At 42.2% G+C, this 20,924-nt stretch overlaps 2 pseudogenes; one reads left to right on the forward strand and one right to left on the reverse strand.

The window, feature by feature from the left end:
* Window positions 1-12,245: 12,245 nt before the first annotated feature.
* On the reverse strand, window positions 12,246-12,727 carry LOC127781548 (uncharacterized; annotated as a pseudogene).
* Window positions 12,728-18,337: 5,610 nt separating this feature from the next.
* LOC127753450 (uncharacterized) lies at window positions 18,338-19,736 on the forward strand (annotated as a pseudogene).
* The last annotated feature ends 1,188 nt before the right edge of the window (window positions 19,737-20,924 follow it).

Consider the following 20,924-nt stretch of genomic DNA (forward strand, 5'->3'; position numbering starts at 1 on the left):
TTTTTTTAATATGCGTAGGAAATATAAATAGCATTGTATTTTAAATCAATGAAGGATCATTATGGGTTGTTTTGAGTAGTTATATATAGTTTTTATGTACTTCCTATATCCTATAAAAAAGCAAATTGACAGGATGAATTTGCACATAGTTCTACAGATTTATTTCCATGTGACGGAGGGAGTACACTTCATACACATTAAGAAACATTAGCCAAAAGGGTGGAGCAATTTCAATTTGTTCTCCCTTGTGATTTGGGTTGTAAAATTTGGCGATATATATGGATTTTTAGTTCTACCCTCACAACTAAAAGGATTTATATTAGGTAGATGAAACTAATTTTGCTACTTGTGTTTCCATATGATCTTTTTTTTAAACATTGTATAAACACATACGCTCACAATACTTAAAAAAACTATATAAACACTCACAATACTTACGTACTTACTCATATGTATTCACACACGTACAAAATATTCCTATTCGCATCTCCGAATTCCATCACAAGATTGTGGATTTGAGATGGGGCTAAGGGGGAAGAGTTGATCAACTGTTTGCATTGGCGAGATTATTCGGAATAGTTTAGCTTTGTGCTACTCTCTTTTTTAGACTGGTCTTTGTACTCTTGTCTTCGTTAGGGTCAATCTAGCATGGAATTGCTCCATTAATTTGCAAGCCCTGGAGTGCCAAGAAAGGCTATGCATTTTGTGTTGGATGGATTTGTCTACCTATTACTGTTGCGTCCTATTACGAGCTGACAATAAAAGCTTACAATCTTGCAGGTGATCGGTTGCCAAAACATTTCAAAGATGTTTTGTGGAGCAACCTAAACTAGTCATCTCTATAGTTTATTTGTTTAGAGCGCTCGATGTAGTTTCACTTCTATTTTTAATGGACATTAAATTGTTTGGCTAACATTAAGCTCCACGAGAGATGGAGTTAGAGCTAGAATTGTGTCAAACAAACCCTGAGATAATTGAAATTAGAGGATTAATGAATAATCTATTTTTTATACTATCTGAGGACATAAATAAATAAATTAACTACTACAGAGTTAAAAAGTCATATTTAGAAAAGTATTCAAATAAAATTTTATAAATATTTGCTTTTAAGCACACGCCGTTTAGAAGCATAAGAAGCGTGCAAATGAAAATTCGGAATCAGAAATGAACAGTGCCTTGATATATCACCTTGACCCTTCGTGGGAAAAAAAACAACTCCCTTTGCTTCTGAATAAATTATACGACACTATTTATTTTCATACTTTGACCACTTGTCTCTCGTGTAACATATTTGCAAATACTTAGTAAAATGTCATGATGTTGAAGTGTTTAGTGTCCATAAATATAAGCAAAATTTAATTATTTAAGAGTAGCTAGTGGTCAAAGGCGAAGAAACTGAAACATATTGTCAGTTAGTCGAAAACAGTATCCTTATTGTGAAATTCGCAGTATATATCTCACGCAATACTATTTAAACATTAAACTCAGAAACTACAGTAAGCCCAAATCTGTGGTTTAAGTAATCTCACACCCAAAAGCAAAACCTCATATCTTCCCGATTGAAAAACACAAACTTCTCTATTCAGAAGAAACCATGATTTTTCCATTAGGTTTCACCGCTCGAGGAACATTTCCCTTTCCTTTACCAATAACCCAGATCGTTTTTAAATACTTCAGCACTAAGCACTAAACACACATACTAGGTCCCATGATAGCAGGTCGAGAAGACGAGAATCACTATATTTTTATGGCAAAAGAATCACTATATTAACCGTACTGAAATCGTGAAAGCAACTTGGGCTAGTAGGAAATAATCTAAGCAACGGAAAAACGTGGGCCTAATTAACCCATCAAGTCCAGCAAATGGCGTACAAAAACCCTTCAGTCCCATCAGCCCTTCTGCTGCTCATCATCTTCCACTTCCAAGATTTCAAACAAAGAAATCTCCATCCGGGCCGGGGGACCAGCTGAGGAGGAGAGCCATCCCCATCCATCCATCAATCTGCTCGCGCGGATCCGGAATTTGCGAGAGGAGGCATGGTGAGTTTGCAGGGGGCGCGAGGGGGCGGCGGCGGCGGCGGCTACGGGTGGAGGTGGGGGGAGAAGGCTGGCCTGGTCGTATCCCTCCTAGACGACGCGCTCTTCCACATCCTCTACGCCGCCGAGGCCGTCGTCCTCTCCGCCGCGCTCTGCAGCTTCTTCCTCTGCTGCGGCTGCAACATCTGACGAGACCTGATGGGTACCTGATCTGCGTGCTCTTCTGCTTCGATGCGGCGGCGGCGGCGGCGGCTGGCGTCCTAGTCCGACCTGAAGCCTGGTGAAAGGGCGGCGCCTGTATCATCATCTCCTCGCACAACTTCGCATCGCATGTAACCTTCTCGGCGTTGGCCGTCGCGTGGCCTGTTCAGTTCTGTTTGGCTTCTTGTTCTTTTGTGAGCCAAGCACGTTGCACCTGACCGGAGTGCTTGTTGCTGTTGCCTCTTTTCTTTTGCTCCTGGAGAAAAATTTTTGTATCGCGCTGTTCCCGTTCTGAATTTTTGATGTACTAGCAATTATAAGTTCTAAATTTTCAAATTCTGCAAGTGATCTCATAATTTCCTGAATTTTGTGCGATTCTGCTGTGAGTTTCAGTGTAGCATTCTAATCGTATTCCGTTGTGCAATTGATGTACTTGCAAATTCCTGGTGTGCCTGACTCTGGTTAGAACTAAGAAATCATCTTCCCTCGTTTGTATCGAAAGGAATGAAACTAGGCTATTTCATGTGATCTTTGCGCAAGAATGCTTGTGACTTTTGAATTTCGATTAGATAATTCCCAGTAGGGTACAGTACTTAAGTATGACTCGTTTCTTGCAGCATTCGCTGGTGCACTTCTCGTCCGTTTTTTTCATTTATGGCCGGCGCAATCCGCGCAAAGGCGAGAGCACGTAGCGCCCAGCTGAGCACATGATGTATGCTGGCACTGGCACGTTGCTGCTGCTGCCATCCAGAAGTAAATGAAAGCATGGAACGCCAAGGTCCAGCACATGGACATGGACATGGACATGGATATGCCTGGCGCTGTGCACGAGGCAGAGGAGGAGAAGAAGCGTGGAGGAGCGCGGGAGTGACGTGGTGTATGTTGACCACGACTCCTCCAGAGAGATGCCTAGGTGTCGCTGGATGAGTGAGTGCTGAGTACGTTTTAGTTTATGATATGTTTCTATTTTGACCAAGTTTACAGTTAAATATAGTAATATTTATATTTTTAAATAAATTTTATTAAATTAATAATTAGATATATTTTTATAATAAATTTATCTTGGATAAAAAATATTACTATTTTTCTATAAACATTGTCAAACTTATACCTGAGAGAGAGGGAGTAGTATTTTTTTTATTTTCTTTTTACTCCCTCCATGTTAGACATAATTTAGTTTGTCAAATATTTATTATACTAAATTATGTTTAATCTAGACCTAGATTACTTATTATATTTTGAGATAGAGGGAGTAGCATTTAGGGACTTTTTTAATAGGACCAATGTTAAGTGATCTCAACTTGAAAATTGATTTGCATTCCATAGTATTCCTTCATTGAAAAATATAAATATATATGGGATTCCAATTATATACTAAAATATAAATCTTTTTTTACTCCCTCCGTCCCATTATAAGTGTGGCCATGAGTTTTCGTGCTCAACTTTGACTGCCCGTCTTATTTAAAAAAAATTAGATTAGTATTTTTATCATTATTAGATGATAAAACATGAAGGGAGAATAGCTAATATGGTCCCTAAAGTTTCGCTCCTGGGTCATTTTAGTCCTTAATCTTTCATATTGTCCAAACAAGTCCTTTAAATTTGTCATGTGGGCTAATATAGTCCTTGGTCCCACCAAAATCGTCACATGGACATGCCATGTCACCTTCCTATGCAAAATCTTTATTATTTGTCCAATTTACCCTTATGCATAGGAAAATAAAAAACAAAAGGAAAAAGTTAAAAAAAATATATGGTATATGTAAGAGCAAAAATATACCTCAAAAGGGTGAAAAAAGAAGTATTTTTTTCCTATGGTTATGTCTAATTCACCCTTATATTTATTTTTCTAAGATATACGTAAGGCTAAATTGGACAATTCATCATAGATTTTGCATGAATGATGACATGGCATATCTATAGGATGATTTTGGTGGACCCAAGGACTATTCTAGGCCTTATGACAAAGGTTAAGGATTTCTTTGGACCATTTAAAAGGTTAGGGACTAAACTGATCCTACAGAGAAAGTTTAGTGACTAAAGTAACTATTCTCCCAAACATGAATAGTAATTTATGCGTGACTTATGTTTTTAATTTTTTCAAAAAAATTTTAAATAAGATAGACGATCAAAGTTGGGCACAGAAAATCATGGCTGCACTTAAAATGGGACGGATGGAGTACCTACTTCCCTATCTCAATGTATCAATCGCAACTATTTCTCATCTTAACAATAATTTTCGATAAAACATATAAAAATAACTATATTTTGAAATAGTGTTAGGTAATTTTTGCAACACAAAATACGTGTATTTTTAGATGGGTGAAATAGGTTAATTTTGCAATACAACTAATAGCTCCACGCAATCTTGCGAGAGGCAACATAAATTACCAAAAACTATCGAAACTATCGGGAGTACGTGAGAATAGTTTGGGTTATTTGGTTAGGGGTTGAAGTTTGCCAAGCCTTAGATGTGGTGTGATTTCTTAGGCTAGTTGCATGACAAAGATCAGACAAAGCCACTTTATTAGCACATGAGCCCATACGTCATAGCTAAAGATTGCCATGGTTGTGGATAACAAATTATTTGGCACATTTTTATGTGACTTGTCACACTTATGGCAAATGAAGTTATAGCAAAGTTAGCCTCCATCCCAAAGTAGGCCCTTTATTTGCCTTACTATTGGTAATTTATCCAAACTAACCATATTAACTCCTCTTGGTGTTTTCAAGAAAAAGTACATTGTTTTTACATTTAATAAATAAGGGTGATTAATAAATAAAATAAACAATGATCAAAGCCAATGCATTTATAATGTTTCCATGCTTTCCATTTAAATTGCATAGTGATACATTCAATAAATAAACAGGTTTCATAAATTTGTTAGGTTGTTTTGGAATTTGTTTTTTTCAAAAACATGTTAAACAAACTAAAAAAAATACATATTATCTACTTTTTATTTCATTTAGTAATCTTGGATTCTTTGAAGGAATTTTAGGAGTATTTAGGAATTGTGAATAACAAATTATTTAGTAATCTTGGATATCTCCTTCCTCACTGATTTGGAGCCCAAGCTCCAAATCTTTGCTTCTGTTTTTCTTTAATCCAATAATATTACTACTCCAATCGTTTCGTTTGTGATATATTGACAATGTAGACATGTTACACGAAAAGGGGATGATGAATTATATAGATCAATTCGATCCATGCCATTGTAAATATATCATTTCAGATAAAATGCCATTACAATTTATTTATTTGTCGTCGTGCCATTAAAATTTTATAAAATTGGAACTGTCCCACTGTAGTTACATCCATCTTCCTCATCTACACGTAAGACCAATCTGTCAAATTCATCTTATTCGTCCATCCTCCCCTCTTCTTTTTCTCCCATCTCTCTCCACTATCTCTCAACCTCCTGACTAATCCATCTCGTCGTCTCCTCCCTCCTCAATCGAGGCAGCGAGTATGGAGGTCGGCGTGAGGTCAGATGTGACGGGTTTTATAAATGGTGGGCCCAGTTGTCAGTATCATAAACTTACAAAATAAGTACTCCCTCCGTCCCATAATGTAATTACCTAGGATGGGTCAATGTATCTAAACATGAGGCATGTCTATATACATTATCTTAGGATGAGTCTCATCTCATCCTATGTTGCTACGTATTAGGACGGAGGTAGTATTAAACACTTTTTATTAGTAGTCATGGCCCATAAGTCATAGGGACAACTGATTACTACCTCCGTCCCAAAATAATTGTAACTCTATGTTGTTTAGCATATATTAAGGTTTGAGAAGAAAGACTATGGTGCCCCTCATTAAATGGTGTTTATGTGAGAGTAGGAAGATGGTTAAGGGTATAATACGGAGAAATTTGAATGAGAGATGATTGATGGGGCAATTAGTACTCTAAAATTACAATTATTTTGGGACAAAGTTTGAATCATAGAAATACAATTATTTTGGGACGGAGGTAGTATTAATTAACTTAACTACTTATGTCCCAAAAATATAAGAACCTATGATTGGATGAGACATTTCCTAGTACAACGAATCTGGACATGCTAGAAAATGTCCCATTCGGTCCTAGATTCTTATATTTTGGGATGGAGAGTATTCCATTAGACTTAATCAGATTTTTCTGTTCTCTCGCGTGAGCACGGGGAGGTGCCAACCGGAGGAGGGGGCGGCCGGCGATAGGATGCCCAGGGGAACCACGGCCACCGCTTGGGTGACGCCACGGCAGCTAGGGACAGGTGTGGAGGCGGTGGAGGTTGGGTGCGGCGGCAACGGTCTCCGGGAACTAGGCACACCAGCGAAGCGGCGAAGCCGAGGCCGACGACGGGGTCTAGGAGCACCGGTGGGGCTCGCCGAAGTACACACGAAGGCGACCGGTGGCTGGGATGGGTGGTGGAGGTGGGGCTCGGGACGGCATGGGGATGATTTAGAGGAACAAATTCATCGTGGTTGAGGCGCAAATGGCCGGGACGTTGCTCCGAGGAGCATCACCGCCGCAAGAGAGATGATTGCCTTGCTTGGCGTGGTTGGGGAGGGCTGCTAGTGGTGCGGTCTGCGGCGGCCTCCGCACGGGCGCCGTGGGGTAGCAGAGCAGCTCGCGCGGCTTGGTGCGGAGCCGAGCAGGAGAAAATTGGCATAATACCATATTACCATCGTCAAAACTCAGGATGGGAATGGTTAGGGTGTAGGATCAAGAAGGCAGACTAGAGGGGGGTAAATAGGCGGTTTTTCAACTTTTGGCTAAAATCGAGTTTTGTATGCAGAAGCGTAAATCAAAATGGTTTTGCACAATTCAAAACCTAAATCAACTAGTCTCAAGTAAGTGCACAAAGAAGCTAGCCTATGTTGAGGTTTGCAAGCCTAGGGTGATAATAGCACAAATAAACTCTAGTATGTAAACTTGCTCAAAGTAAATTTGCACAAAATAAAGGAGACAAGAGACAAGGAATTTTCATCGAGGTTCGGAAACTCGCCGGTTTCCTAATCCCCGTTGAGGCGAGCCCAACTCCACCGCTCAACCACGAAGCCACCGCTCGCCCCCTTCGTCAAGGGGTGGGCAAGGCGGGAGCCGGCCCACGGAGAGGACTACCAAAGCCTCGATCACTAGGGTAGTTCTTCCTTCACTCCGAAGGTGGTGAACTCCAAACCACTCACAACCGGCGCCGGGCCTCCTCCACAATCTCCTCGGAGAGGTCACCGGGCAACACCTCCACAAGCCGTCTAGGAGGCGGTAACCTCCAAGAGTAACAAGTCTAGGATGCTTGCCGAAGATGATCAAGTGTCACACTAGCTATAACAATGAAGCAATGCACTTGGATTGACTTAACTCACTCTCTAACACCTTACTAGATAAACTAAGTGCACAAGGGTGTGAGAGCTCTTGCAAGGGTTCAAGATAATGCAATGGAGTGCCATTGCCCTTGCTGCTGGGGAGTGGGTATATATACCCCCAACCACCAAAACTAGCCGTTGGAGTCGAAATCCCTAACTCTGTGCTCTGCCGGTCAGACCGCCATAGTGGCCGGTCAAATCGGACTACTTTGTAACGGCTAGAAAACTAGCCGTTATAGGGCAATCATTGAGCCCACTCAACCTGGCCGGTCTGACCGCAGTGAAGCGGCCGGTCAGACTGTCCACGGCTCGGTCAGACCGCCATCGGCTCGGTCTGACCGGTTGTGGCTCTAGCGGCTCTGTATCGCCACCAAAAACCAGACCAGTGCAACATACCAGTAGGGCCGGTCAGACCGGCCTTACCACGCCGGTCAGACCGGCTAACAGCCCCGGTCAGACCGACCTAAGGCCCACGGTCAGACCGCAGGTCACTTTTCAGCACAACCAACCGTTAGTAAAACGGCGATATCTCTTGACTCAGATCTCGGAATTTGGCGTTCTCGGACTCTATGGAAAGCTTATTCAAAGGGCTATCCAACCCGTGAACAATCAATCCAAGAAACACAACTTTTCTCAGGGAGAAATGTCTCACACTCCAAAGGATACTCCACCGGACATAACCACATGAGGCTACTCAAACCTATAGGATGTGCCCACTTCTCTCTTTGTTTGGGACTTGATAAAACTCACCACACTTGGCTAGACAAGCCCACAAAATGCACCTATATGCATATGAACTAATATGGCACAAAATCATCCACATGCTCGCTTCATAGACCCCTCTTGATAGTACAGCACCTATCTAGTAAATCCGGTCTACACCAAACACCAAGACCGGGAAAAAGACTAAGAAAACATTCTTAGCTCCATTATACCTTTGCCTTGCGCTATCCAACTTGGGGTCAATGCTTGAGCCAACATCAACACTTGTGACCATTCGGTTGAACCATGTTTATGCCGAGGTCTTTGCCATCCTTTGTCAAGACTTTATTCTCATCACAAGCTTGACTTCATTCTTGCCAACATGACGATGTCCTTGGCTTGGTGACCATTAACCCATGGTGTCATTCATTAGCCTCATCGCAATTAGATCTATTCCTTTGCACGGCTCAAAGGAAAACATTAGTCCCAACAAATCGGTTGGCATCCTCCACTTGGTGACCAACGGGTTGCATATGAAAGATATGGATATGTTTGTTGAGTATTCATTAACATCATAAGTGTCATATACTCGTATGCAAGCTCAAGTGCAAAGATCCGATATATATAATAGGTGAACAACATGGATCTAAAACATGCACAATAAATGTATAGGATTTGCTCCTCCTAAGTATATTCATACAAAGAAATATACAAGAGAGACAAGTGTATGCATAAGTAAAGAAGAACCAATGGGGGTTTATCCTATACACATAGAGAAGGCATATATAGTAATGATGAAGATAAAAAAAAACACATACCTTCATGATCTCCATGTTCTCAATGTAAAGGAGACTAAATAAGATAAGACTCAAGTAAACATTAGTCTCACACTTATATAACAATAATATGGAAATCATATATATGAACCTATCAAAAAGTAGGAGATAAGAAGTGATACATATCGCTTTATCTCCATGAATTTCATCCTTGTCATGATTAAGGTCCATCACCAAAGAATGCATATCTACCACATCTCATTATCGGGAAATAACCTTGTTGAAAACTTATGTAAAAGAGAGGTTAATCCCATAAACATCGGTTTATCATCTATCACCAAAGTAACAATTACACAAATTGTTTAATCCAAGATCTTTCAATCTTTTCTCTCTTTTGTGATAGATAATAATCTGATATAAACAATACAAAGAGATGAGATGAATGATAATTTCAAATCAAGGTAGAGATCTTATAATGAACAAAATATAGAATAAGCTCTCCCTCAAGATGTGCATACATATGGATATGAAGGAATGCATATGCACATAATCAATCAATATCAATGAGGGAGCTCACACTATATTTTGGATCCACAAGAGAGACCAAGTTAGAATATGTGAAGTTTAATACATACCTCCCATCATTTTTACTTTCATATCCAAATAAGACTAGTCAAAGAAAGGCTCATAAAAACGTTAGTCTCATATAATTAGATTTGTCATTAATCACCGAAACCAAATTAAGGCACTTGAACTTACATAGGGTCAATCCATTTATCTACTAAAACTATCCGTAAATTTGTCCTAACGGATTTTTTTGTCGCTCCAAAAATATAAATGGATCAAACCATTAGAACCTAGGTTTTAAGGGGTTCAACCCAAAATAACTTTACATGTATAAAATGATTCAAAAAATTGTACAAAGTTGCTTCTCTATATAATAATCCATTCCTACAAAATTCAACTAAATTTACCAAGTTTTCATAGTGTGAACGCGAGTTTAAAAATTTTTGGTCCGAGTTTTACACACATTAAAACTAGAATTTTTGGGTCTTAGTAATCAATCGTGGGCCCCGCATGTCTAAAGGGCTTAAAATTTGAACAAAGTTGCTTCTCTATATAATAAATCATTCCTACAAAATTCAACTAAATTTGATATGTTTTTTTTAATGTGAATGCGAGTTTAAAATTTTTGGGTCCGAGTTTTACACACATATAATGAAATTTCCTTAATATTTTAGTAGTGCATTGTGGGCCCCACGTGTATAACGGGCTCAAAATTTGCACAAAGTTGCTTCTGTGTGCAATAAATTATCCCACCAAAATTCGACTGAAATCGATAAGTTTTTATAGTATGAACACGAGTTTAAAAATTTTGGATCTGAGTTTTACATATACTAGATGAAACCCCGCGCGTTGCTGCGGGAAATTAAGGATAATACAGATATGTAGCAAGCAAGATCAAGAACACAATCACTGTAGTGTTTTCCATATGGTATTTTGTCAATTCATGCAAAGAATGTGCCAATGTATGTATAATGAACAAATTTGAGCGAGCACTGACTGGATCAATGCGGTAGAGGAATGAGCGGATAAAATTCCTAACTAATTAAAACACCATGGGATCATCCTAGATGCCTCAAGGATGTATTTGCACTGACAATAAGTAAATGCATGTGCATCCAGTTTATCAAAGTTAAAGCCTACAAAAAACTTTTAATATCTTTTTAAGATAATAGCAAATCAAATGGATTCATGACAGGTTCTATAACAGAACATGGGCAAAACGTAAATCAAATAGCAATCAGAAGAATGGAATGTATCAGGACATATATAATGCCCATGTTAACCTGATTATAAGCATAAGCTAAAATATATGCATGATGAGAACTTTTGTAACAACGTCATCAGATATCTGTAGTCTCATGAACTAAACTTGTTTAAATCCTGTGTAACATAAATTTGAACGAAATAATAACAAAAAAAACATAACCACTATTCTATACTAACTCGTAATTGGAGTAAACACAAATTCTGGAGTAAAAAGAGAGGCAAACTCATATCCAGGTCAGCACGAACAGGGCAGCTGCAACAATGCAGCGACCAAGCAGCAAACAACACAGGACGAATGCAAAAGCTAAAAATTATTACATAAATGCTGAAATTTTTTGGTATACATACCTCAGTTTTTAGAAGCCACATCCAATACGCTTGAATGACTCCTAGCAGAGTTCATAAATTAACTCAATTTTCAACATTGTCATGTGGATGAATGGGAACTAAATGGATTTCTTGACACTGTCATCAAATTGAAAGTGAATAAAGTATAGCGTGTAGTGTCAAAAATAAAGCAATAGCCCTATAAAAAATTTAGTCAAAGAGGAACTGAAAGAGGCTTAAGAGGGAAATAAATGGAATTAATCGCCGGTGATGGACGGCTCATTGTTGGTGAGTAAATGCTTTTGCTCCTAGAGGGAGATGATCGGTAGCTCAACAGCCGATCAGGAGAAGGGGAACAGATCAATTCTGGCTATTGAAATCTGAAGGAGATCAGCATGGAGAGCGCATATCTGACTGCAGTATTGTTTCCAAATCGGTACTTTTGTGACTGACTGACATAGTTCCTATATATGTTGGTGTGAAGCTTGGAAGAAAACATCAGTAATAGAAATAAAGAAATACTAAAAAACAGAAGGCATCAATATTCTTTTCTCCAAATCTATCAAATTTATGAACTATTTCGTTTGATTTAATTTGGATACTGACAAACGCATATATTAAAACCTTCAAAGATCACAGCAAAACAAATGCCATCGCAAGAGGCAAAGACGTGATTTTGACATATATGCATACCTTCAATTTGCTATCTCAAAGAAGTTATGTAAACCATTCAGTTGGGAATTGTGAATTGCTTAAGGAATTTATCTCTGCAAGATAAATACTCCCTCCATTTCACAATGTAAGTCATTCTAGCATTTCCCACATTCATATTGATGCTAATAAATCTAGACATATATATTTATCTAGATTCATTAACATCAATATGAATGTGGAAAATGCTAGAATGACTTACATTGTGAAACGGAGGAAGTAGGAATTAACCAAATGATTATAATCCTCACCATATATGTAAGAACGAAGAAACAACTCACAGAATTGTATACTGATAATTTCTAATCTCATATGCTGGAGCAAAAAGGTAATGTAAAATTAGCGGGACCTAGAATGGTAGTATTAGTTAGGCTTGTAATATATTTTAGAAAACGATTAAAGAACTGGAACCATGGGGCGGTTGAGCTCAAGAACCATGTGGGATAGCGACGACGGCCTTGACGCCGGCCTGGAGGAGGCGCTTAGTGAGGTTCCCCGTGCCGGGCCGATCTCGAGGACGGTGTCGGTGGGCTTGAGGCCGGCCTTCTCAATGATGGAGTCCACCAGCGCCGGGTTCCGCAGGACCCCTTGGACTTGTCGAACGGGATCCCTCCCTGCAGCCGTGCGCCATCACCCCCGCCTCCTCCTCCTCCTCCTCCTCCTCCTCCGCCGCCGCCGCCACCGTGCCGCTTCTTCTGGATCTTCCCGCCCGCCATGGCGATGGGCTCGCATGTCCAGCCGCCGCCGCCGCCAGAAGAATTGGGAGAGGCCGGAGGCAGCTCCGCGGCATGGCTGGCGCGTGGGGGATGGGGGAAGGCGGGAGGCAGTGCGACGCGGGGAGGAGAAGCGAGTGTGCCGGCTGGCGGGATAGCGGCGCAGCTGGCGCGCGCGAGGGAGAAGGAGAAGCAAGGTGGGCCCGCGGCGCATCTCTTTCGCACGTGCATTGGGGCAGAGGAGAAGCGAGCGCAGCGGCAGAGGGGGGAGGGGAAGGAGCGCTTCGCGGCGCATCTCTCTCGCGCGCGCTTGGGTGCGGAGCAGAAGCGAGCGCAGGCCCGCGCCGCAGATCACGCGGCACCGTGCGGGACGAAGAAGGAGCGCGGGGGCAGGAGAAGGGAGCGCGACCGCATCTGGCGGCGGCATCGGTAGGGCGGATGGGAACTAAATGGATTTCTTGACACTGTCATCAAATTGAAAGTGAATAAAGTATAGCGTGTAGTGTTAAAAATAAAGCAATAGCCCTGTAAAAAATTTAGTCAAAGAGGAACTGAAAGAGGCTTAAGAGGGAAATAAATGGAATTAATCGCCGGTGATGGATGGCTCATTGTTGGTGAGTAAATGTGTCAGGGTTATGGATACCACATACCTAATAGTAGTTGACTAAATCTCGGTAGGACCCACCACATACCATGTCCTATACGGAAACAACCTGCGGATATAGGAGGAGTTCCGGATAAGGAAAGACAACCAGAGTTTTATATGGAAACGACAAGGACTACTCGGATTGTATCCATATTGGTTTTCCTAGTTCTACTTGGACAAGGGAACACTTATGGGTATAAATACAAGGCCCCCTAGGAGGAGACAGGATACAGACAACATAGACGTCACAAAGCCACGAGCCAATACAAGCCAACATACGTCAAGATAAGACGCCGGATATCGACATCAGAGATATGCCTGGATTGACCCTATCCGGTACCTACAGAGGCCGGCCGTAGGGATCTAGCGCTATCTTTGATCTCGCCGGGCACAAACTTGAGGAGGAAGACTACCCTGTTATCGACTACGAGTCAGACCTTCAGACCGCCATGTCGACAACAGTTAGATAGGCTATCCCAAATATTGTACTGGTGTGATTATGGTGAATAAGAGCAATACCGGCTTCGGCCAATAGGATGTAGGGTTATTACCTGACAATTCAGGGGCCTGAACCTGTATAAAAATCCTTGTCTCCGTCTCTTTTACCTTAGTCCCGCGTATATCCTAGTACCAACGATCCCCATACTATGCAAATACCGGAATCGCGACATCAAACATCGACAATGGCGCGCCAGGTAGGAGGATTTTGGTGCTTCTGGATTTTGACGAGATGGGTTTAAGAGATGGATTCTCCAAGCTACTCGACGACTTCGGCTGTGGAGATCTAACCCGACCAGAGTACATGCTCCGATGAGATCGGAACCATCATCGTCATCGACAACTTGGTCTATTGAGATCATCCAAGCCTCAAGCTTCGCGGCGTACCAAAAGATGCTAGATCGTATGATGTCGAACGAGTGCGCAACAAGGTAATTGGTAGATTGGTTTTTTAAATTAATCTACTAATTTCGTAGATACATCCGGCATGTATTTATAAAGGTACGCAATATTTTATATGCAATTTACCGTACCTATTTTAAGATATTTTCAGATCAATAATTTATTATGTTTATCTAGAGCATGTTTTTTATACAATATCTGTCGTGCGAGTGTTCCCGATGTTAGGCCGACTACGGTCTAACGCTGTGGGCTCGCCCTATTTTCTTCCGTATAAATCATGCTTGTTTACGGTTTACATAATGCCTGATATTTACATCTGCTCACTATATCCTGATAATACTAGAAGATCCATACAATTTTTCGAATACATAGTCGATATTCTCTGCTATATGTCTTGCCTTCTAGAAAATATTTTTCAGGAACCATTGAGCACTCGAGTAGGTTGTGGTCAAGTACACCGTATTGTCGAGAACGATCTCGACAAATGCAGAGTCGTCGCGCCCAACCTACCAACGAAGACCGACGACCTATCTCATAGCACCGGCCATGGCTGGACTACTCGAGAAAAGGTTGTTAACGGATAACTCCTCGCAAACGCCGTCGGCTTGATCACCCGACATAATTGCGAACGGACATCCGGATATGCTATAAGTTGGGTGCGTGAGTCATGCTGGCCATATGAGATGCACATATAATAAACCAACTCTAGCACTTCAATTGGTGTCCGAAAGATAACTCTACACGTTCACTGGTCCTCGAACCAGTACGTAGCAATCTCTCGCACCGCAACTTCCATTGGTGTTCGAGAGATAATTCAACTCGCTCGCTGGTTCCCGAACCAGTATGTAGCAATCTCTCGCACCGCAAACTTCCATTGGTGTTCGAGAGATAATTCTACTCGCTCGCTGGTTCTCGAACCAGTACGTAGCAATCTCTCGCACCGCAACTTCCATTGGTGTCCAAGAGATAATTCTACTCGCTCGCTGGTTCTCGAACCAGTACGTAGCAATCTCTCGCACCGCAACCTCCATTGGTGTTCGAGAGATGATTCTACTCGCTCGCTGGTTCTCGAACCAGTACGTAGCAATCTCCCGCACCACGACTTCCATTGGTGTCCGAGAGATAATTCTACTCGTTCGCTGGTCCTCGAACCAGTACGTAGCAATCTCTCGCACCGCAACCTCAGATGGTCGAGGTACGACTACAGCAATAACGCAGCGGTCCTCGTACTACGACTTCAAATGATCGAGAGACACCTACTCACTGGTCCTCAACCAGTCAATTGTAGCGATCTCTCGTACATTTACTTCTAGTGGTTGAGTTACGACTATTACCTGGTTCTTGACCAGAGGTGTAGCGATTCTCCCATCACCTCTACTTCAACAAAGTTGATATCAGGTACACAATATCGCCAAGTGTTTTACCTAGAGATCCCTTACCACAAAAGACACCTAGCGTTGAAACCTATCCTAATGTCCCTTTACGCCGTCTTGACAAGGCCTCTGAGGAACCTAAGGGAACTTCGGCTGGGGATGCCCAGAGCGGATAAGGCCTTGTCGGATCCTTCAGAGACGAAAGACCATGTAAGATCTGGTCATGTAAGAGTTCTCGCCGTGCTTATTAACCAAGCCGTGTAATCGGAAATGGATTTTCCAACTTCACGGCTGGGGGCTAGGATTAGTGCTTGTTCAACCGAGGCATGTCAAAGGTCCAAGAGCCTTATCTTCCGAGAATGATTCTCCGACGACAAGGCTGGGGGCTAGGGAGAGTGTATAACTCAACAAACTGACTGATCGAAGTCGGTAAAAGAGTAGACGCTCATATACAAAACATTGGTCTGTAAGTTTAATTCATTTTCAGTTTTCCATACATTCTATAACATGTTACCCTTTGAGCGTTCGCTCGGGGGCTATTTCTATCTAATATTCTTTTCTGAGTATTGATTTCAGGAAAATCTATTCGACATTATCGAAGGCTCCATGTCTCTATGGTTCTATACCAAGATCGACTAAGGCGAGTACGACAAATGTTGACAAGGCTCCGTCACAGACTCTGCGCCTTCTCGATTACTCGAGAACGGTTGGTGGATATCGACAAGGAATGCGGAATGAAGAGATGGTGTACCCGCCGAGATAAAATTTCTTGACTTCAATCCAAATTCTCGATTACAGCAAGACGGGAGACTTAGTCGTATGCTCTGTACTTTCTTGGTTGACGTCAGAGATTGACTCAGACAAACCCTTTAGGTGCCCGCACGAGGCTGATAAAAGAAGTCTAATGTTATCTCTGATAAAGGTGCGCGGGGGCAGGAGAAGGGAGCGTGACCGCATCTGGCGGCGGCATCGGTAGGGCGGATGGTGATAAAAGAGAAGTGGGCTGGGATTGAAGCGTTACCAAGAGTCCAGATTAGATTCAATGGCTGAGATTTACAGGTGACGTGGCTCAACCACAATTCAGCTTTAGGTCTTAACTATATAGAAAGAAGGGATGTGATAAGAGTTTTTTTTTCTACTAGTAATGTAGCCGATCCATTTGGATATCCATGGATAACCTAGTGATATAATGGACTCATGATGGATTGACCCTATTAAACCATGGATCAACAAACTCACTTAAAACTGTTTGGTTCAATCCATATCCTAACCATTCCCATCCTGAGTCAAAACAGGTTTTAACTAAATACCACTATGCAGTTCGGATTCGCTGAAATACCATCCTCAATTGAGGGGCTTCGCCGAAACATCATTTTCTTCCAATTCTCTCTTTCCTCTCATCTTTGTTGACCAAAATGCCCCTAATTAAATTAATTCAAGTAAAACAAATATGTAGATTACAGAGTATATATCACCTAAATATCTTGACACGCAATATATATATATATATATATATATATATATATATATATATATATATATATATATATATATTCTTTTCTTTACACTAAATTATAGAGTATAAGACACTATCTTTACATCATAAATAAAAATAATTTTTATATCATTGAAAACATTGTGAGTTTTTGAGATAGTACGTTGCATACTATGTAATCTGGTGTAGAGAAAAAAAAACATGTAAAACTATTTTTGGCGTATTTACTTTATAATCTACGTATTTTTATATACTTATATTGATTCAACTAGGAGCATTTTGGTCAATAATGATGAGAGTAAAGAGATAATTGGAAGAAAATGGTATATGGGCAGAGCCCCTTAATTGAGAATGGTATTTCGGTCAATCCCAGCTGTATAGTGGTATTTGGGCGAATCCCTTTTTACGATGGTAAAATGTCTATTTTCTCGCGCTGGAGCGTGGTCGTGCCCAGGCGAAAGTCCTAATGAGCGATTGATCACTGGCGGCAATCGTTTTTTTCTTTTCCTCTTTTATTAAGTTTATATGCCTAAAGTTTACACATCTAAAGTTTATCCATCTAAAGTTTGTACAGCGAATGTTTATAAGTCAAAAGTTTATATACCCAATTCAAATTTGAATTTGAATTCAAATATTTTTTATATATAGTATTTCTATACATCTAAAGTTTATACACCTAAAGTTTATAGACCCAAAGTTTATAAGTCAAAAGTTTATGTACCCGATTCAAATTTGAATTTGAATTCAAATATTTTTTATATATAGTATTTCTATACATCTAAAGTTGATACACCTATAGACCCAAAGTTTATAAGTCAAAAGTTTACATACCCGATTCAAATTTGAATTTAAATTCAAATATTAGTTTATAGACCCAAAGTTATAAGTCAAAAGTTTACATACCCATTTTAAATTTGAATTTAAATTAACATTTTTTTATATATTTCTATACATAATTTTATCTAGGGTTTGGGGGGGGGGGGGGGGGGGGGGTGGGGATAAGCGCTCATTAGCCGCGTCCCCGTGCCCAGGCGCAGGTGAACGCGAGCGGGGGGCGAGCGTAGCGGCACGCCGTTTTCGGCGGCGCTGCTCAACCAGAAAAAGCGGCAGGAGGGAGAGGATACGGCGGTCGTGCGAGAAGCCCCGTGCATCGGATATTCCGATGCGGCGACGGTTTCTGCTTGGGAGTCGGACTCGCGCTTCGCGCCGGCCATAAGTACGGGATCGCTGAATCCCTTGGATCGTTACCTCATTCCAATCTGTTGCGCGCACGATGCCACCGTTGCGCCAAGGACGAGCACGCGCCGCCGCCGCCGCCCGTCCCTCGCCGTACCGCGGAGGCTGGCTGTCACGGCGATGCCGGAGTAGCGGGGCCGACACGGCGGAGTACGACGCCAACGGGACGTCTCTCACGGACGACGCGCTCGCGGCCACTTTCACCCGGCTGCCGAACGCGGCCGACGTAGTCCGCTGCGCCGCGACGTGCAGGCGGTGGGCCAGCGTGGTGGCCAAGGAGGCCAACGCTCTGTCACGAGCGCTTCCGCTTCTCCCCGGCCGGGCCCTCGGCTTTTTCCACAAGGAGCAGGACGCCGCCGCCGTGGCCACCACGCGCAAGCGGAAACGCCGGGCTATCATCGTCGACTACACGACGCCCCCGTGCTTCGTCCCGACGGCGTTCGGCTCTCGCCTCCTCGGCTACAACCTCCCCTCCGCCAGCGCGCTGCCGTTAGGCGTCCAGACCGACGCCCTTGGCCTCCTGGATCTATCACTCTCACGCCCAGTGGCCTCCCGCAACGGACGCCTCGTTCTCGAGCTCCAGAGCGAGGAGCATGTCAACGACGGCAAGCTCAACCTGTGCGTCTGCAACCCCATGACGGGGGACGTGGTCGTGCTGCCGCCTCTGTCTGGCAAAGACAGGCCCAGGATGTACGCATGCACATTGCTCACCGACGCCGACATCGACCAACCGCCGCCGTCCGCCAACTTCTTCCGCGTGCTCATCGTCTACAACCGTGACAGGTTTACCGCGTTCCGTTCCTACTCATCAGACACCGGCAGCTGGAGCATGGAGGCGAAGAAGACGCCAGGCCCCAAGCTCACAAACTGGGACCTTGGCAAGCTAGGCCACGGCATCGTGCTCCACGCCGTCGCCTACTGGCCGCTGCGAAGAACGACACTAGCAGTCTAGCAGTACGCCTCGAGTCCTCGACACTCCGCAGCCGACACAGGTGCGCATGCCGCTAGACGGCATTATCAACACGATTCAGCAGTTTCGTCTGCTTGGTGTCACACCTGAACGGAAGCTGTGCTTCATCGACGCAGCGAATTCCTCAGGATATGTCGGTTTGGCATCAATGGTCTTTGAGACCACCGGAGATGACATGTGTGGTGGTGCCGGAGAATGGGTGAGGAAAGGTGGCATCGGACAATTGCGCCGCCAGTTCAAGATTAAGAGTGCGGATGCCAGTAAACTGCGGTGGTTCTGCGAGAAGAGTTGCACCCTCTTGTTCACCCTCGGCAAAGGAAGCAGTAGTCCCTGGACCTTTGCGCTTAACCTCGGAACAAAGAAAATCGAGAAGTTGACTACCGGTGTCGACTGCAATGGGTGGAGAAACTTTGTGGGATATGAGATGGATGCTGCAGCTTACCTCATGTCCATAGCAAGACGCTGATCATTCCCTTTCATGCTTTGGCACGGTTCTGAAAATGTGAGCACAAGCGAATGAGTGATCTACTGATCTAGTTGTGGCATTTGTGGGCGCATTACTCTGGTTCTATGCCAAAATTGAAAGTTTGAAGAGATTAAAACGATGTGATGGAAAAGTTAAAAATTTATGTGTAGGAAATTTCAATGTGACGGAAAAGTTGAAAGTTTGAATAAAAAGGTTGGAATCTAAACAAGGCCTCTGTCCATTTTTCTTACAAATTATGGTTCCCTTAAAATTAGGGATTTACGGTTGGCCTCCATCTCTCTAACGGTGTGATAAGGGATGCACTTGAGCCATTACGTGCATCTTAATAATAATAATAATAATAATAATAATAATAATAATAATAATAATAATAATGATGATGATGAAAAATTAGCTAGTTGGAAGCCAAAATTGATATATCATGTTGGGCGTTTTTTTTTTCACAAACTAAATTGATAGCGTCCGTGAGTCAAATGTGGAGATCTTGAAGGGACAATTCGAGTGATTTGTTGTGATGAATGCTAAAAGCCCGAGCAACATTTGTATGACCACTTTAGCAAGATAGTCAATGACATCAAGAGCCTTAGATCAAATTCAATATTTCTTTAAATAATTTTATACCACTTTAGCCTATCAAATTCAACTACCAATCTCAGCAAAATATTCCAGTGCAACGCGTGGGGTTTCATCTAGTTTACTCTAATGTTTCATCCAAACAAAAAAAAAGTCGATTTAAGCCGTGACCAAAGAAAATATCCGGTGGTGTACTAGCATAAAGCCCTCGCAATCCCCTCCCGTCTATCCATGCTCTATCCCCTCCCCGTCTATCCATGCTCCCGCTCCACTTGTGCCCCACACACAACCACACGCCTTGTCTTCTAATTGCTAGGCCAATTGTCAATAGCCTATAAACAACCTATAAGTACTAAGGTCGATCAGATCGCTTTTCTACAAGGACGACGCTAACAATAACATCCTATATAATAGGAGTATGGATAATTCAACATAAATAGAAAAAAGTTCTAGATATACCTATACTGCATAATAAAATAGTTTAATGAAAAACTAATCCTATCTATCTAGAAATTTAAACAAAATAGACACAATAAAAATAGTCTATCCTATACTTCCTCCGTTTCAAAAAACTTCATATGGTACTCCGAGTTT

Source organism: Oryza glaberrima, chromosome 1 (genome assembly GCF_000147395.1).
Source record: "Oryza glaberrima chromosome 1, OglaRS2, whole genome shotgun sequence".
NCBI classification, from domain to species: domain Eukaryota; kingdom Viridiplantae; phylum Streptophyta; class Magnoliopsida; order Poales; family Poaceae; genus Oryza; species Oryza glaberrima.